The sequence below is a fragment of the Telmatherina bonti genome (assembly GCF_933228915.1).
Source record: "Telmatherina bonti genome assembly, chromosome: 20".
NCBI classification, from domain to species: domain Eukaryota; kingdom Metazoa; phylum Chordata; class Actinopteri; order Atheriniformes; family Telmatherinidae; genus Telmatherina; species Telmatherina bonti.
In genome coordinates, this window is record NC_136618.1 from 15,061,989 (window position 1) to 15,079,199 (window position 17,211).

The 17,211-nt window shown below is 40.8% G+C and overlaps 1 protein-coding gene across 2 annotated transcripts in view; it reads right to left on the minus strand.

Annotated features, from left to right (window-relative positions):
* sema5a (sema domain, seven thrombospondin repeats (type 1 and type 1-like), transmembrane domain (TM) and short cytoplasmic domain, (semaphorin) 5A) overlaps nt 1-17,211 on the minus strand; it is a 144,816-nt gene that overhangs the window by 126,850 nt on the left and 755 nt on the right. The window contains exon 1 of one of the 2 annotated variants that reach the window (XM_079259754.1): nt 8,585-8,698. The exons of the other annotated variant lie outside the window; for it this stretch is intronic. The gene's annotated coding sequence lies outside the window, so the exon portion shown is untranslated. Of the gene's footprint in view, nt 1-8,584; nt 8,699-17,211 lie in introns of those variants that run through there. 2 annotated transcript variants of the gene reach the window in all.

The following is a 17,211-nucleotide window of genomic DNA, read 5'->3' on the forward strand; positions in this document are numbered from 1 at the left end:
AAAGTTAACTTGCATTGCACTCACAATACATATTCATAGGGCACACACACACACACACACACACACACACACTATACCACCTTCAAGTCTAACAAGACAGTAAGCTCTTAGGATTTTGTTCGACTGACCTAAATTTCCCCAAAATTATGGCATGTATTAATTTGGACAAACCTTCCAGTGTAATTATGATAATTACAGGTTGTGGTCTTGGTTAATACCCCCTCACCGCTATGAATCCCCGGGAGACAGCTGCAAGAGCACTGAGTGTATTAATGTGTGGTCTCCACTGTTGTTGACACATCACCTCTTAGGGTCCATCTGGGCTTGACTGGAGGCCCTAAACAGATGTTTCAGGCTCTGTGTGTTTGTGTGCGTGTTCATGTGTGCGTATTTGAGTTCTTTAGCACCTGGGAGAATGTTTGTAAAATATATGCATGTGTGCACAGCTGTCTACCTGACCCAAATGTATCCATTACTGCTGAAATGGTCCTTTGTCAGTGTGCACCTGACCCAATTATATCAAGTTTGTGTGTACTTGCATGTTCCTGAGTGAGCTTGAGTTTTTTAAGTATGCTTACTTGATGAAGGTTCTGGGCTTTTTTTAAATTCATATTGTGTGTGGGATTTACAGGACTGAGGTACGGAGGCACGTTAGAGCCATTATAAATAAAATCAAATGAAATATTAAATTTAAAACACTGTGAATTGGATAGAAAGTAAACCTCTCTCAAGACACATAAATAAATAAATGAATGAATAAATAAATAAATACGGTAAGAAACTTATTAAGAACAAGTTAATTCAAATGCAGACCTTATCATTTGCAGGCATTTTGTTATAATTGTGTGAATGAGTGTTCACTTGTTCATCGAAATAAATATCCTTGTGCTTTCACATCCTTCTGCCTCATTTGTTCTAATACAATATTTGCTTTTATTGTTGGCTTTTTGGCAGAGAGACGTGTTGGCTGAAGAGTTTTTGAGGGACTAATTTCATATGAATAAAAACAGCAGAAGTAAAAGGCTGTATTTTTGTGGGCAAAGATTTGCTCTGACACTATCAGACTATCAAACACTGTGTGTGTTTTGTCAAGCTAAAACAAGTGACTGCCATATTTATGCACCTGTTATATAAAGTAAAGATATGCTAACTTCCTTTTAGTCAATCATTGTCCTTTGAAGATGTATGAACTGATGGTCAAATAAAAAAAAGTAAAATACTTTTTAATAAGTTAGCTTAATACACAAAGCATTAAAGCTTCATATTAACAGCCCAACAATATTTCATGCCTTGATATAGCTTGTTATGTACATATTTACATTGTAAACAGCACAAAAAGTAAGGACATTTGTGTTTGTGGATATTCATTTGTTTCCACTTCTTAGCAATAAATCTTATTCAGCGACGGGGTTTCCATATTCATATGGAAAAACACCTTGGTGTGATGAGCAGCAGAGTTGACTATGTGGGTTACGCCCCTGGAAAACATTCCAAGTCATCTGTACCAATGCCAAACGGCCTATTCTGCTATTGATAACCATAACTTGCCCTTCACCATCAGGCCCGTTTGCCTGTTTCTCTTCAAAGGCATATTTTCATCCTGAATTGGAAGATTTTGTGTTGCTTGGGATCACACAGTCAGTATAAAGTGATCAGATCTTGAACTCCACCACAAAGAAAGAATCGACTGATGTTGACCTCCACTTCAAAAAAAATTTCAACACTGAAAGAGGCAAAACACCAATCCACATGGTCATACTGACAGAGAATTAGTTTATTCTCTGCAGTGTTCTTTTGCAAGTTTTTGTGTGTTTAAAATTATGATTTTAAACACACAAAATGGTAAAATTGTTATTTTAAACACCCCTTTTGCAAGAACTACACTCAAACAAATGAGTATTTCAGTGGTTGGTGTAAAACAATGGAACGCACTTAAAAGCAATTTTAAGTTGTTCAAATCTTTTTCAATTAAAAATTAAATATAAAGAGTACATACTAAAAATGTATGAAAAGAATTGTTAAAAAAAACAAAACTATTTCATACCTGTGTTTTATTCTTAGTGTTTGTACTACAATGGTTGTGTAGTAGTTGTTGTAACTCTGGAGAATTTTTTCTGTTGTTATTCTTGGAATTGCCAAAAATGGAAAAAATAGAAAGAGTTGGATGAAGTTTATTTTGTTTATGAAAGAATGAATGAAGTTTATCTTGTGTGGCACATGGATTCTAACATGGTAACATGAGATTATGCAAGACAATGAATGTAATTTTAAAAAAGCCTCTCCTGCATGAGATCAGGTTTGCCAAACAGTCAGTGAATGCACCATCTTCATATGCGCGAGAGAGGCCAGAAGATACCATAATAGTGATGAGCACTTAAAACCCAGACATAGTTTTCTGTTTAGTTTAGTTTTCTGATCTGTTTACAAAAACAAAACAGCCTTTTCTAAGACAAAGAAAACAAAAAAATGGAACTTGGGATAAGCTAACTTTTCTTTTTTTTAATTGAACTTTGGTCGGAAAAAGGTTTAACTTGTATACTTGGTACAAAACTCTTTCTCAAACCTCTTTAGCATCAGGATAATGTATATGAAGCTACTCGTTTCACTATTTCCCACAGCTCTGAGTTCTACCGTTGTTAGCCTGTGCACACCGAGGATTAATGGAGTGAAGGAAAAAGGTTGTGCTTCTTTGTTGGAGAGCCTTTTGAGATGCAGCGGTTTGGTAACCTTGCAGTGAAACAGAAAACTAAGCTGCTGCTACGCTTATTAAAAACTGCATGGAAAATGACAGGCATTGGAAATGACGTGTTTATACAGAACATCTGCGAACAGGTTGTCACAGATAAGTCCATAAATTAATCAATGACATGACCCATGTCTGAGCTGCAGCCGTCAGCGAGGAGATACAGAGTCCCTCGATGCAGGTTAAATAGATTTAAACCTCCATTTTTACCTGCATTAGTTAGGCTTTTAAACACAAACAGAACAGATCAGGGGAGCTGTTTTTTTTTTTTTTTTTGACTTCTGTTTAGTTATTTATTTGATTTAATATGATCTTATTTTACGTTTGATGTTTATTCATTTATGTGTGCTCCTTTATGTCATTGGTTTTAATGCTCTTCCATATCACCTTTTAATAGTTTCATAATGACATATCATTAAACATAATCTACTAACTTAACTGCACAACCCCATTATTTATTAGTTGATACGTTTTATGTTTGATGGTGAATGTGTAAATTTGATCGTTATCCATCACTTCATGGCTGCTGCTGAGGGGAAACAAACAGGAACAATTTCCCCTAGCAGGACAATAACATTAATCTTTATTTATTCCTGATGGGACTAAAACACACCACCTGGACAGAAAAAAAAAAAAAAAACACCAAAAGTAAAGGTCACACACTGCAACACTGCAATATTTCATTTATCTTTAGCTTTGAGTACAGCATGTGTTCACAGTCGCATTGTTTCAATAAGCTTCTGCAGTGTCACAAGATTTATATCAATCTAGTGTTGCTTTATTATTTCACCAAGATCTTGTATTGCTGATGGGAGAGTCTGACTCCTGCAGCACATCTCTACAATTCTCAATGGGATTGAGGTCTGGACTCTGCGGTTGTCGACCCATCTGTGAAAAAGATGATGCTTCATCACTAGTAATTTACAATTTGCACCAGATGAATCCTGTTGATAAAATAAATGTTTTATATTCAGGTAGTCAGCTGACCTCTTCCTTTAAACACATAATGTTGCTGAACATAGACGCAACCAACCAAAACAACCCCAGATCATAGACTGCTCCCATAGGCTTGAACAGTAAGCACGATGCATGATGGGTACATGACTTCATCTGCTTCTCCTGATGCTCCCATCACTCTGGATGGGGACTGGGTCAATCTGGACTCATCAGACCACATGACTTTCTTCCACTGCTTTAGAGTCCAATCTTTGGACTCTGTAGTATACATTTTAATGTAAATTTGATCACAATAGATATTCAACGATGTCTTAGCCAAGTCTTAACAGCAGTATTTACCACAACCTTTGTAGTTTTTAGATTTTGCTCTTCATCACTGAGTTTAACGTTTATTTACAAAGTATTTCTTTTAATCTCATTTTATTAGATGCTTTGCACAAACTAGCAAATCTGTAGGGAATCCCGACTTTGCAATCAGTTTTAACAAAGTCAGCACCTGCAACAGGTGTAATAAATTCCACCTGAAGTTGAACTACATTCAACAAGTACTTAGGTGGATACTGAGAGGGGGAAAAATATTCCAGGTATTTATCACTGTGTATGAGATTAAACAACAGGGGTTTTAAAAATTAATTGTGCCAAAAGCAATTGTGTAAAGTGAATGTTTTATGTTTTATCACAGCAATCTCCTCCTGCCAATATCTACAAGTAAATACTCTTTTTACTTGACATTGGATCTAACCTTTTTCTGGAATATGTACATGATTAATTTTGCAGCTTTAATTCACAAAACTTATCCCTTTCGTGGTGAAATATTACCCATAATTACTACTTTCATTTATTTTTAAAAATGACTGACAATAACTAACTTAAATTATCATGCAAGTTTAGGGTCATTGAGGTAGATTACTGCGAAGAGGCCAGTGATAATGAGAGGAAGAAAGGCAGCAAGAGTAGAGGAGATGAAGGGGAGAATGGCAAGTAGAGGTTGGATGAAGTGGAAGCGAGGGTCGTGCCAAAGAGAGAGGAAGTTGGAGTTAAGAGGGGAAGGGTATTAAAGAGGTTAGGCAGGAACAAAAGGAGCGATGCTTGTGGAGGAGAATGGAGAGGATTATCAGAACAGGGAGTTTAGATGGAAAGAAAGAAGAGTTTAAGAGCACTTCAGAGAAAGGAAAGAAGGATCAGAGTTGAAGGCTGGCTGGGCTGAGAAGAACGCCCGGGATCTCCATAAATAACACACCACATGCCATAAAACTGCAGTTCCTCACATCTTTGCAACACAGTGCACGTATGTCATGTGTCAAGAGAGTGGTCCCACAGAGGTAATTGAATCAGGGCATGAGAACAACAGGAGAACAGAGTCAGGGTGCGGTGGAAAAGGCACAGCTGGGAAAGCAACAGTTCCCTGTCTTTTAAAGAAAAATGAAAGGAAACACCAGGGAAAAACAGTGGTGTTGTATCTGAGACTGCAGCACCCGGAGAGCTGACTCTGCCTGGCCTTTCATAAGAGCCATGCAGCTCCAGGTGCAACACAAAGCAGGTCTGTTTAACATCCAATTCCCCACGCCGTCTGCACTTTTTAAAACCACCTCTTCTCCATGTATGCTTTCAGAGGTTTTGGTTTTTTTTTTGGTTTTGTTTGATATAAACTGCAATAATATGACAGTAATCATCCACCGCTGTGTGAAATGATGACAGAACAAGTGAAAATCGGTTCAAACTCACCCCCTGATCGAGAAAAGATGCTCAGTTTGAAAGAAACCAACTTACAACACACTGTCAGCTTTTACAGGCTACAAAAAAAAAACAAAAAAAACCTAAATTGACCAAGAAAAAGCTTAAAGTTCTCTGTCCCCAATACCGTTTTTAACTGAGCTCATCCGGAAAACTACTACTATTGTAAAGAGGAAATTGCCTGTAAAAATTTCCCGCCTGCTACCTCATCCCTTAGGTTGAGGAAAAATGTGGAAGCAAAAGCTTCATTCTGCAAAGCAACTTGTAAATAAAGCTCAATAAGGTGCAAACGACCCCAACAGGGGAAGGAGGCCAGAAGAAAAAACAGCGGGTAAGTGGTCTCTGCAGTCGCCCCAGACTGTTAATGTCTGCACTTTTTTCTATTAGACGGGACCCCTTGGCTGCCCCAAATAATTATGTTATTCATCTGGGGCTGTGAGCGTGGGTGTCTGCGTTGTGAGACTAAGTCTGGAGGTGATAAAACAGCAGAGACCACATAAATAATGACTTAACGATCCCCTCCACCCTGAGCTATAATGATGACTTTGGAGTTTTCCAGCCCATGACACTGGTGGGGGTGGGCAGGGTAATCCGCATGTGGCCTCCAGGTGTGTGCTGAACTCCAACAATGCTCCCCCTCAACTCAACCAAGGCTGCGTCTAGGTTTGCCCATCCTCTCCTCCGTTGCCGTGCCGCCCGGCGTATCCAGCTATAAATCCCAGCTTTCCCGTCTGAGGCGTTCATCGTGTTGCAAGTGGAAATATAAATCCTGAACCGAAGCTTTCAGTTTCCCAGCAGATACTGCTGGCTAATCTGCATTCATCATCCCGTCAAGTTCCGTTCTTTCACACCAAGACAGCATACCCGAGTGTGTGTGGATGCTTGAGTGACAGGCTGCAAAGAAAGCCGACACCGTATCAGATACACAGCTAAATTATAGTCCATCTGCTGAGGCATAAATAAAACTATGAAATGTTTCTTTAGGCTCATTCTGACACCAATCCTCAACAACAATAGCAGTAAATCACACGCTTGTACACTGTAATTAACATCCCTCACCTCCCTCCTTGTAATCATGCGCACCTAAATATAGGAGTGTTAGACATTTCAGCATTTTGCGCTGAAGGTATTTTCAATTATTTTGTCTACATTTAATTAGCTTTCGCAGCCTCCGAAAAAGTTCTGTGAAAACCCTGATTCACGCTGTCGCACCAAAGATGGAGCCTTAAAAGATGCAACACAGTGACTTGTAATCTGGCAATTACTCTAATTGGTTCAGTGAAAACTTGACCAACTCTGGGATTCTGCGAGGGTGAGAAATCACATGGAGGGGCATGATTATCTGAAAGGGCAAAAAAAAAAAAAAAAAAGAAAAGACAACTTGCCTTGAAATCATGAAAATGAATAAATAAATAAAACAAACAGGCCGGGGCAAAACATGCATTTGGAATAAGAAAACGTTAATTATCATAAATGTGGCTGGAAGACAGGCGGTGCGGGGGCGTGGAGCTCCACTGATGACAATGACACGTTACAGTAGGTTTCTTTGTGTGTGGAGAGAACCTGCCACCGCCACTGTGGGTGTTGAAATGACTGAAACGACTTCGGGACATTGAACCCGCTGTTGTTTCAGGCTTATTAACTCACAACGCCGCCCATAAAAGGAGGGTTGTTAGTTCCAATGTGTGACTTACTGCATCCAGATCCTGCACTCTGACCTTGTCCAATAAGAAAAGGTTGAGTGAAAAAGCTAACCCCCCCCCGTCTGGGGATAGACATGGCATTGTACCAAGCTGAAAGTTTTCAGGACGGTTTAAAGTGGAACTATTATGTGCATTTCAGGCTAATTTATTTTTATTTCTGAGACCAGAAGGGATGGGATTGATCGAGTTATTGTCACAGATCGCTTTATTTACTTCAGACCGACCCTGTCAGCTTGTAAGATCAGCCTGTGGGCAAAACGAGTGGATTGAGACTCTTCTGCATTAAGCCCCGCCTCCCGCCAGATATAAGTTGCCACTGATTGGTCAGCTGCCACTGCACTACATCGGGAGCGCACCGCAACTGCTTTCGCCGTCATTGTAACATCTCATAAACAGAAGGATTAGGCTCATATGAACTCAACAAAAAAACAAAATACAATATCAACACATAGCATACAGCCCTACATGTTGGAACCTGAATCAGACCCTGAAAACAAAGTGGAAAACAGCAACCCACAGCAACGAATGCAGCAGGATGTCTCTCTTTGGTAAACTCACAAGCCATCGTTGGAAATAACTTTATCTGGCGTTTTCCACCCGCCTGATGTATTTGTACATGCCCTTGTTAACCAGTAGAAGGTAACCAATCACCGAACCTTATCCCCCGGGACGTCACAAGGATTTCCAAGGATTTCTAAAACGACGCCTTTTTCGTTGCCATGGAAACCGAATGGAGAGTGTGCTGGAACTCAAACTCAAACTCAAACATGCATTTCGGTGATAAAAAAAACAGTGCCGTTCACATGTCTGATGAGGATTCAACACTTTAACACTGTAGAAAGCTCAGAAAACTCCAAATCCCATAATATGACCCCTTTAAGGAAAGGGAGTGTACCGTAGGTAAATTTCTCAAAAGAACTTTCTAAGTTTCTTCGAAGATCATCCTTGTTAAGGTTTTGCTGATATGAACCGAGACATTAAAGAGCCAAAATATTAAACAAACAATGCTTAATCACACAATAATCCCCTGATAATCAACTGTTTGATGATCCCTCAAACATTTTCTGCTTCATATCTTGTACTTCAACTCCTTCCTCACATTGGTCTAAAGTCAATAAAAATAAAACTGTTGAACCTGCAGAAGAAAACCCCCTCTTGCCCTTAACTGTTGCAATGAGGGAAGAACTTTTCCACCCAGAAAGCCTTTGGGGAGCTGCACGGAGCACAAAATAGATCAGGATGCCACGAGGTCCTGCCTTCAAAAGTTCAGAGGTCTATTTTTAATGACAAGAGCACTGCAACAAAGTGTTATGTACAGAGAAAGTCCAGAGGAGATGTATCCTCTGCGTGGGAGTTCCATCCCTCACTATATCTGTTTGAAGAGCTAAAAAAAAAAACACCTCTTTTGCAAGAAAATCTAGTTTTATTTGCATTTGATACGACTTACCTGAACTCACCACAGCCCATTCTCATCAAGGCGACAACAGGACTGTTCTCGATTCTCCTGGTTGTCATGGTAAACAGTAAATGAGCGTGGGTTTTGTGCATCCGTGCACCTTTCTTGCATGCTTGTATCTCTTTGAAAGGGTAGCAGAGAAGCTGGGGTCAGTGTTCGGGTCAGGTCTGGTCAAGCTGAGGTCAAAAAACAGCAGCAAATCCATTATGAGAAAGTGAAACAAGAGACTTTCCTTTCAGTGACTCGGCGCCCTGCTGACCCCCAAAGCCCTGACACATGCAGCTGAGCCGCATAGGAGATAAACAGTAGAACTATTAATAAACTTCATACTTATACCAAAATCTTCCAGTTCCACTCTCGAGTCACTCTGGTTTGCTTCTGCTAGTGGATTTATTGGCTGCGTTCACTTTTCTGACTACCTGACAGCCTCTTGTTTGTCTTCCTCAGTCAATACTCTGACTACACTGCACGATGCTGCAGGGTTTACAGCCTCTTCATGCAACAGAAAAACAACCAATACACATATTTATAAATGCTGCTGATGTGTCTTTTCAGATGCCTTTGGTGTTTTTCTGAGACTTTTTTTTCTTTTTTTTGGGGGGGGGGGGGTGGAAAGTGCAAAAAAGAGCAAAAGCAAGAATTCTTTAACAATTCACTTTGGTCGCGACAAGGTGGAAGACAAGCAGGTCAAAAGTCGGCTGAATGAAGCTGACTTCTGTGGGGAACTTGCCAACACAATACTGTCAGAAGAAAAAGAAAAGAAACTATTTTGTTTCACAGCCTAATCAGAACAGTGTAATAACCAACAGACCGTTCGTATGGAGAGGGGAAGAATTACTCCACTGTCTTCTGCAGCAGTTCATATTCTTATCAGTGAAGCACAGTATCGGACTAGAGTTAACTTTTCCACAAGATTGAAACAAAGCTCTGTTGTGTACAGCACTATTAGACGCCAAATGACTTCTTTCTCTCGTGCACACGTTTAAATAAAAGAACCAATGTCGAGTCTGATTTATATAAACTAAAATGAGGTGCTCACTGCTGGCAGACAGCCCGTTTCTTACTGGAGGCTCGTTTTTCCTGATAGTTTATACAAGGAAGAATGAAATGTTATTCAGAAGGAATAATAAGTGCTCTATTATTCACTGCTGGTGGTTTACATCAGACCACACATCCGCTGTGTGGCTCAACCTTCACAACTGAGGCAGCATTGTGTCTGGAGCGGCTAGACTACACACATTCACCCTGGTGTTGAACACACACAGGTAGAGTTTGAGTCTTGAACGCATCGTGTCTGAAGGGTGCAGCAGTTTTGGAAAACAACGGCTGCACGTAGACGCTGTGCTCGACCACGTGGCTGCACTCTCTTACTATCTTCTCCCTCTTTCGGTTGAATGTTGCTGAAAGTCCTCTTAAAATCCGCTCATTTGCTTGTCTTTCACATTTACTAACTTTTATAGGAGCTCACTTTGCATGATGTAAGTAAACAGCTAAATAAGTGGATTAAGTTTTCTTTTCTTTATTTTCCATATAAGTCCACTTAGCTTCAGTAACAGGCAGCATACAGTTACAGTATTCTGAGATTGTCCCTAAAGAAAAGCATTTACAGAAATAAAATCCCAACTAACTAAAAGTATTGCATCAGCAAATGTGATTAAAGCCATGAAACCTACAAGCTGCTGAATATTGTGACATTTAACATTTGTATTAACAGCATTGGCTTCTGCTGCTGGTTAAGATCAGGCAGGTTATTAAGTTGTTATTGAGCATGTTGTGGTCCAGCCTTAAGTTGGTTGCCTCCAAAGGGCCATAAGAGGTCTAAGGGAGTCATGAGATTATTAACAGGGAAGAAAAAATTCTGCTTTGTCATCAGTTTGTGGACTCTTCTGTAATCTTTGCTCTCTTGTGCAGAGGCTTAGAACAGAAGACTCTGCAACACAAGCCAAAATCAAGGGAAGAATTAGTTTAATCCTAAAGTCTTTAATCTTCACACAAAGAAAAAAAAGTAAGAAAAAATATTTCTTTGCATTGTGTCTTTGTATTTAAACCCAGTGGAAATAACTCAGACAGGTTTACTTCCACAAGCCGTTAATAAGATTCATTACAGTCAGTATCGCTCAGCCATACGATGGAGCAGGCAGCGAAAGGGTTCAAAATACTGCAGAGGATTGTTTTTTGCTCGCTTGCTTTTCTTTTTAAATCTAAAGTTTTTCTTTTGTTTTGTTTCTTTTGTTTTAAAATTGGTGTAAGGAGTATTTTTAATGAAGCAAGGTGGAGCCTGACAGATAAAACTCAGGGCACAAGTGTCTCAAACACACAAGGAACATTTTTTACCTTAGGTCCACTGCAGCAGATGTGAACAGGCGGTGTGGTAAAGTCTGCTTTTCTACATTTTTAATCTCATGCTTTCTGTCCCTTTAACATCTCCAGCCCCTTCTTGCCTGCCTGTCGCTCTCCGTCGGCCCCCCTCTAAGGACCTCCGTCTCTGACAGCTGAATCTGACCGACTGATGCATCCCGGGACGGACGCCTCCAGAGAGAAGCTTTTTGCACAAGTGTTTTCCTTCCAACCTGCATTTCCAGCCTGTCCTCTCATCAGTCCTCGCATCACCTCCCCCTATCTCCATCTTTTTCTCCTGCTTTTTACTTTCCCCATTTAAAAAAAAAAAAAAAAATCAGGCACCTTCTCTCTTTGTCTTGGCAACTTAAGTTCTAATCTCTTCACCTTTATCAGCCTCCTCTTTCTCTTATTATATCTCTCCTCCAATCTCCTTCTGTATCTCCCTTCCTCTCCCCCTTTTTTTCCCTGCATGGCTGAACAACAAGTAGTGGACCGATTTATCTTTCAGATGTTATCGCAGACTTTCATATAAGGTCGGATAAAAAGAATACAGCGCGCTCCATAATTTCATTTTCTCATTCATCTGCAGAAGGAAGCCTCGACTTGCAACTTAAAGTTTCTTGCTTATATTTTTTTTCCGAGGATATTGCTCTGATTGGCCCCTCGTAATATTTCAAAGTAGCGATAAATGTTTTCATTTGCTGAAGATTAAAGGATTCTTCTGTTTTTATATCCTTCCAATGATCAAGTTAAGAGTATCTGTGGCTGTTTGTGTTGCTGCGAGAGATGGAGCTCAGATAGCTCTAAACACATCACATCAAAAGAGCGTCTTATCCTTAAAATGATACGCTCCATAAAAGATAAGATGCAATGTTGGACATCCATTGAGGGAATAAACACCCAAATCCTAAATTTTAGCCACAAGGCTGATATGAAACGCTGGATAACACACCAATAAGTACACAAACCCCTCCACCTGCACCAGTAATGGGTGGCTGCTAATTTAGCAGTGACTATACATAGCAAAGAGTGTCAAAGTCTCACAGGAGGCAGTCCAGTTTTGCTCTCACCTCCGAGCTACAAGCCGCTTGAACAGAAGAAGCTTCCACAAAGGAGGAATACGTGAGCTGAGCGGCGCTATCAAATGATCCTCTCATTCACGCTTCAAAGCCAGTCATCTTTCTGAGAAATACAGCTGGGTGTCAGCCCACAGAGGGAGACGGGGGTGGGGGTGGGGGGGAGTGCTTGTCTCCTTCTGTGTCTCTGCATGTGTGTTTGGTGACAACTCATGACTCATTTCACCCTTCAAATGGCCCCTGTGGCACTCAATCTGTCAATAAACAAAGACCAGCAAGCCTCTTCCCACTTTCTCCTTCAGTCACTCGTTTTAAAATCCCCTTTCCACCTCTTTTCCTTCCACTCATTACGCCCCATCACACCCGTTCACCGCCTCTCTCCTCAATCTTGCCGAGCTCATGCGGATGCAAGAGGAAAGGTAAAGAGTGAACTCTAAACTTCACAAAAAAAAAAAACAAAAAAAAAAAGTTCACAATAATGACTTCTGTTGTCACAACTGTTTGGATCCATCTCCGTCTAACCTTTCAGACTTCCTCTTGGCTTGATCCCTGGTGAAAAAGAGGCTTTGGGGATTATTTAATCGTGACCCAAATAGAGTCTCCCTCTTCCTCCTGTGCAGGCTTCATAGTTAAAAGACAGATTCCTTTGCTATTGGAGTGGGGTTTGAGGTTGTAGTGGGAGTGAGGGACAGAGCTAATGTGGTGGAACAGTGCTGGGGGAGTGACGGGCGGCTTAGCGGAGCTAATTCCCTCCGACGTTTGGACATGAAACTGGATGTTTCGCTCAAACCGCAGACATTCGCTCTTGGATAGGAGCAGCAGAAATAATAACGCATCAAGGCTTGCGTGTCGCTTGCCTGCACTTCCCTGCCTCCCTCTGAAGTCAGATGATTTGCTACACCTGCTCTTGTGCTGTTTCTGCTGTTTAACATGCGGCGTGAAATTACGGGCGCCTTCCCCCGCCTGCTCTACAAGGATATGTCCCATCAGAGAACTGCTGCGTGTGTGTTTTCCTCTGATTGTACATGAGCACGTCCACTTTTTTTTTTTTTTTTTTTATATCACTTCGGTTCCACCTCCTTTCTCACATCTGCCTTCATTTCCAGTGCCGCTGCCCTGTCTTTATTCCAGCTGGGTAACATGATGATGTAACTTTCCTCATCTTAGCTGTCTCTGTGTGTGTGTGTGTGTTTTTTTAAAAGCCTCAAACCTGACTTCACAGCTGACCTAGATGGAACGAGTAACGTGTAAGGCAGCAATGAAATGTCATGTTGAATTCTGTACGGATAAACAACAGATAGGCTGCATAACAAGTGACATGAGACTTCATCGAGCGTCCCGCTTGACAACTTCCTCGCAATCTCTTCGGAAGCCACAGTGACGCATTGCTGTGTTTATAATCCTCAATACTTTAAAGAAGTGTGAAGGATTATAAACTTTAACTTCATCTGAGATGGACGGGCTCTCGAAACCAGTGTGGGGAAAACTTGTGTGGCGTTACCATAGCAACATCGGACCGTCTATTCTATTCTACAGTCATTTAGCCGACGCTTCTATTCAAAGCGACGTACATATATACCCCAATAGGCACATCGGGGGGCAACTTAGGGATCAGTGTCTTGCCCAGGGACACTTTAGCGTACAGTCAGGGGAAACCTGGAATCAATCCCCCAACTTTCGACTTGAAAGACAACTGGTCTTGCTCCAGAGCTACAGCCGCCCATCATCTAGTTAAATGACTGAGAAGAGTTGAAATGGAGAAGAAAAAATAAAAAAAAGTTTGCAGACACCCTGAAAACTTTCTCTGCCATGAAAGAAAGGGCCAGAAATGTAGCTAAAACTGGCACAACCTCCCCCCACACCCACCTACCATCCCACACCGACCCCACCCTCCCACCACCAGGGAACATTATCCACACAAATATTGTGAATCAGTGTCTTCTAACATGGAAGATGGTTCTCTAGATCGATGACAGACTTGAAATCAGAAGTGGCAGCAGGAACGAGGGAGGGACGAGATAATGGCAAAGTGGTTGCGATGTATAAGTAGCCCTGTGGTGCCGAGAGGACAAAGCGAAGCAGGAGAAGAACAGTAAACCACCTCGGCTATTGTTGGGAGTCTCCACGTTTACTCGCATAGGAGCGATAAATCATCCACTGAGGGAGAATATGTGAAACGAGTGCTCCCGTGCAATTCTCAGCCAATAAACCTGGATCTTTTGTGAGGCCGTGTGTACAGACACAAACTATCCCAGAGCCCCATCTTGCTGGTGCCAGATGAATAAGTAACCAAAGGCCTTAAAGAGCACAGAGGGGCCAGAGGGTAATGACTGTTTAGTTTAAACGCGCGTGATTATGCCTTTCACTTTCACTCCCAGCAGGACTCAACCCCCCCCCCCCCAAGGGGGAATCACAAAGGTCAACAACAATGGGCTTGTCATTCAATCGGTTTCCATGGTGACCGCTCAGCCCCTGCTAAGGCCGCCGGGTCGTTTTCATCACTGAGTTCTCCTTGGTGGGGCTAATTACCGTGTTTGTGCCGGTGTCAGCGCTCGGGCAAATTCCTGTCACAATGTAAATATCAGCGGCGCTAATCAAATGCTGCTCTTCTAGGAAAATGAGAACGACTAGTTAACACGCCGTAGGCTCATTACTATCTGTGTTTTATCTCTGCTGCAGAGGAGGAAGGTAAATGCTGTTCAGTGTTGTAACTCTTGACAATGTGAGGAGGAAAATGTTGGCTGCTTTTCCTACGACTTTCATATCTATTTAATTACTACATAAAAGTATTATGGTGGGAAATACGCTCCAGACCTCCCTCGATCCTGATCTGGACACAGCAGGAGTACAAAAAGAATGGATGAACAGACAGTACTGTGCAAGGTCGCTGCTTCTCATTTCTATACATATTGCCAAAAAAGTGCATCCAATCTATTGTAATCTATGCTAACATAAATATAGTTTAGACAATCGTAACAAAGTTAGAAGTCAGTTTTTGCCGTGGCCACTGCCATTCTTTGACAAGCTTAGACAAACTATTTGTCATTTTTTTAAGTAGTCTTCACTAATAGTTCCCCAGGATTCCTCCACAGGGGTCGAGGTCTCTGTATGACCCTTTGCCTCTGATGTTCTCACATCACTTCTTGTCCCATTTGCTGTACTTTAGCCTTTTCTCCCTGCTTCCCCTCCGCAAGAATGACTTCTTGACAGCTACTCCTCCATGAAAACCATTTCTGATGAGGCTTCAGTGAACAGTAGATGCATCAGATTAGAAGCCAGATGCATCTCTCTGCTCTGTGTCAGGTCTTTATTGGATTTTTATCCTCCTGTTTCTTAAGGACATCGTTTTCAGATACTGTTCAACTGCTATACGTAGTTTTCAGTCCTTCCAGTTTTTCTTTTCACTCGTCTAGTATGTCTTTAAGGACAGGCTGCACATAATGCTGAGATGTGCCATGTTTTCAAAAATGAAAATGCAGTTTTACCTCAGTCAAACTGTTTTATCAATAGCATATTTCACAGCATTGGAATGAAAAGTGTTTGTTTTTTTGTGGCATGCTGCTAACAAAATGCCTAAAGATATTACCGGTATTTCATTTATTTTTCTTTTTTGTTTGTTTGTTTGGTTTTTGCTAATTTTGTTGGTTTTATGTAACCACATCACTAGTTTATCTTCAGAGTAAGATGTCCTTCTATGCCTTGATGATTCATAAGCCAGTATTAAGTAGATGTAAAATAAACATAAAAACATATTCCTGTGTGAATTGCCAGGTACAAAGACTGGACTGAAACTGAGTGGAAGAAACAGCCAATGTTGAAAGAAGAAAAAAAAAGCAAAAAAGGCCTTTAGAAAACCTGGAGAGCTGTGCACAGGATCATTTTAAAAAGAAATGACAACAAAGTCTGCGTACAGGAAAGAAAATCATTTTAAAAATGAAGAATAGCTCAAGACCTCTGCATATTAAAAATTTAAAATGTGCACCACACTATCAGTTTTCCTTTTCTCTCCAGCTGACAGAAGACAGCCCAAAACATGTAACTACTAATTGTTGCAGCTTTATTGTTAAATTTATTTTCTCTACACGGGATTTCTTGAGCAATTTAACAGCAAAATAAACTGGCAACTTTTGCCAAAAGGCATCATATCATATTATTTCTTGACTCGACACTTTCATGACCTCGCTCTCGCTATATTCTTTCTATCTCCTCTCTGCCCCGGAGGGATTTTACCATCCAGCGTCCAATAAAGGCCTGGGCACTGGGAGTATAAAGTCACTCCACCATCTGGATGAGGGTCACTTGTTTCCATCGGTAAGCACAGCGTGACGGTTTGGACGGGCAGTGGCATCCTCGTGAGTCTGAGGCCTTAAGATCAGAGGAAACTGACTGTGTTTGTCAGAGATGCTTCCATGATCAAAACAAGCACAGACCCCCTGAACAGCCATAGAAGTGGTAAAATTCGGGGCTCTGCACTGAAAAATTAGCATGTTTTTCAACAGGTGCATGCCTCAGGCCTGAAAACAATGCAATGAATAGATACTTAGTTAATATTATGTTCTCTTAGTCGTACACTAATGAGGATGAACAAGGTTGGACATAAAAGATGCTGCAGGAGCAGAGCTGCAAGGCAACTGGTCTCCGCATCGCACCTCTTAAATTTGTGCAGTATCCAGTATTTAATCCGTACCAATGACTGAATTTATTTTTAAAAACATGTTTGCTTCAAGTGGAATTTACAGTATAAAGAAAACTAAATAAACCTGTGATTATACTTGTTATATAACTCTTATCTTTTTACAAAGCCAAAGATAAAAAAAAAAAAAACTTTCAAGGGCAGATCTGGCTGTGCTATTAATTAAGAAGCCTGAAGTTCCTGCTGTAAAGCCGGAGGGGTTTGAATCCTTTGACTGCACATAAAGGCAAATTACGTGCATTAAGATACACACAATCTGTTTCCAAGAAAGGCTGTGACCTTAGACTATTTCAAAAACTACCACTGAACTTCCCCAAAGCAAATGAAATGGAAAACTTTGCAGAAGTCAGACAACATAAACGGCTTAAAAGTCCATTTTAAATACAAGTAATCTTGTCTTCTTTTTTTAAGTACATAAAATTCGTGTTGTCTATATTAATATTTAATCAAAAACACTGAAATATTTAGGACACAAAGCTTTGCCAAGCCTTTCCTTTCTGAATTTATGG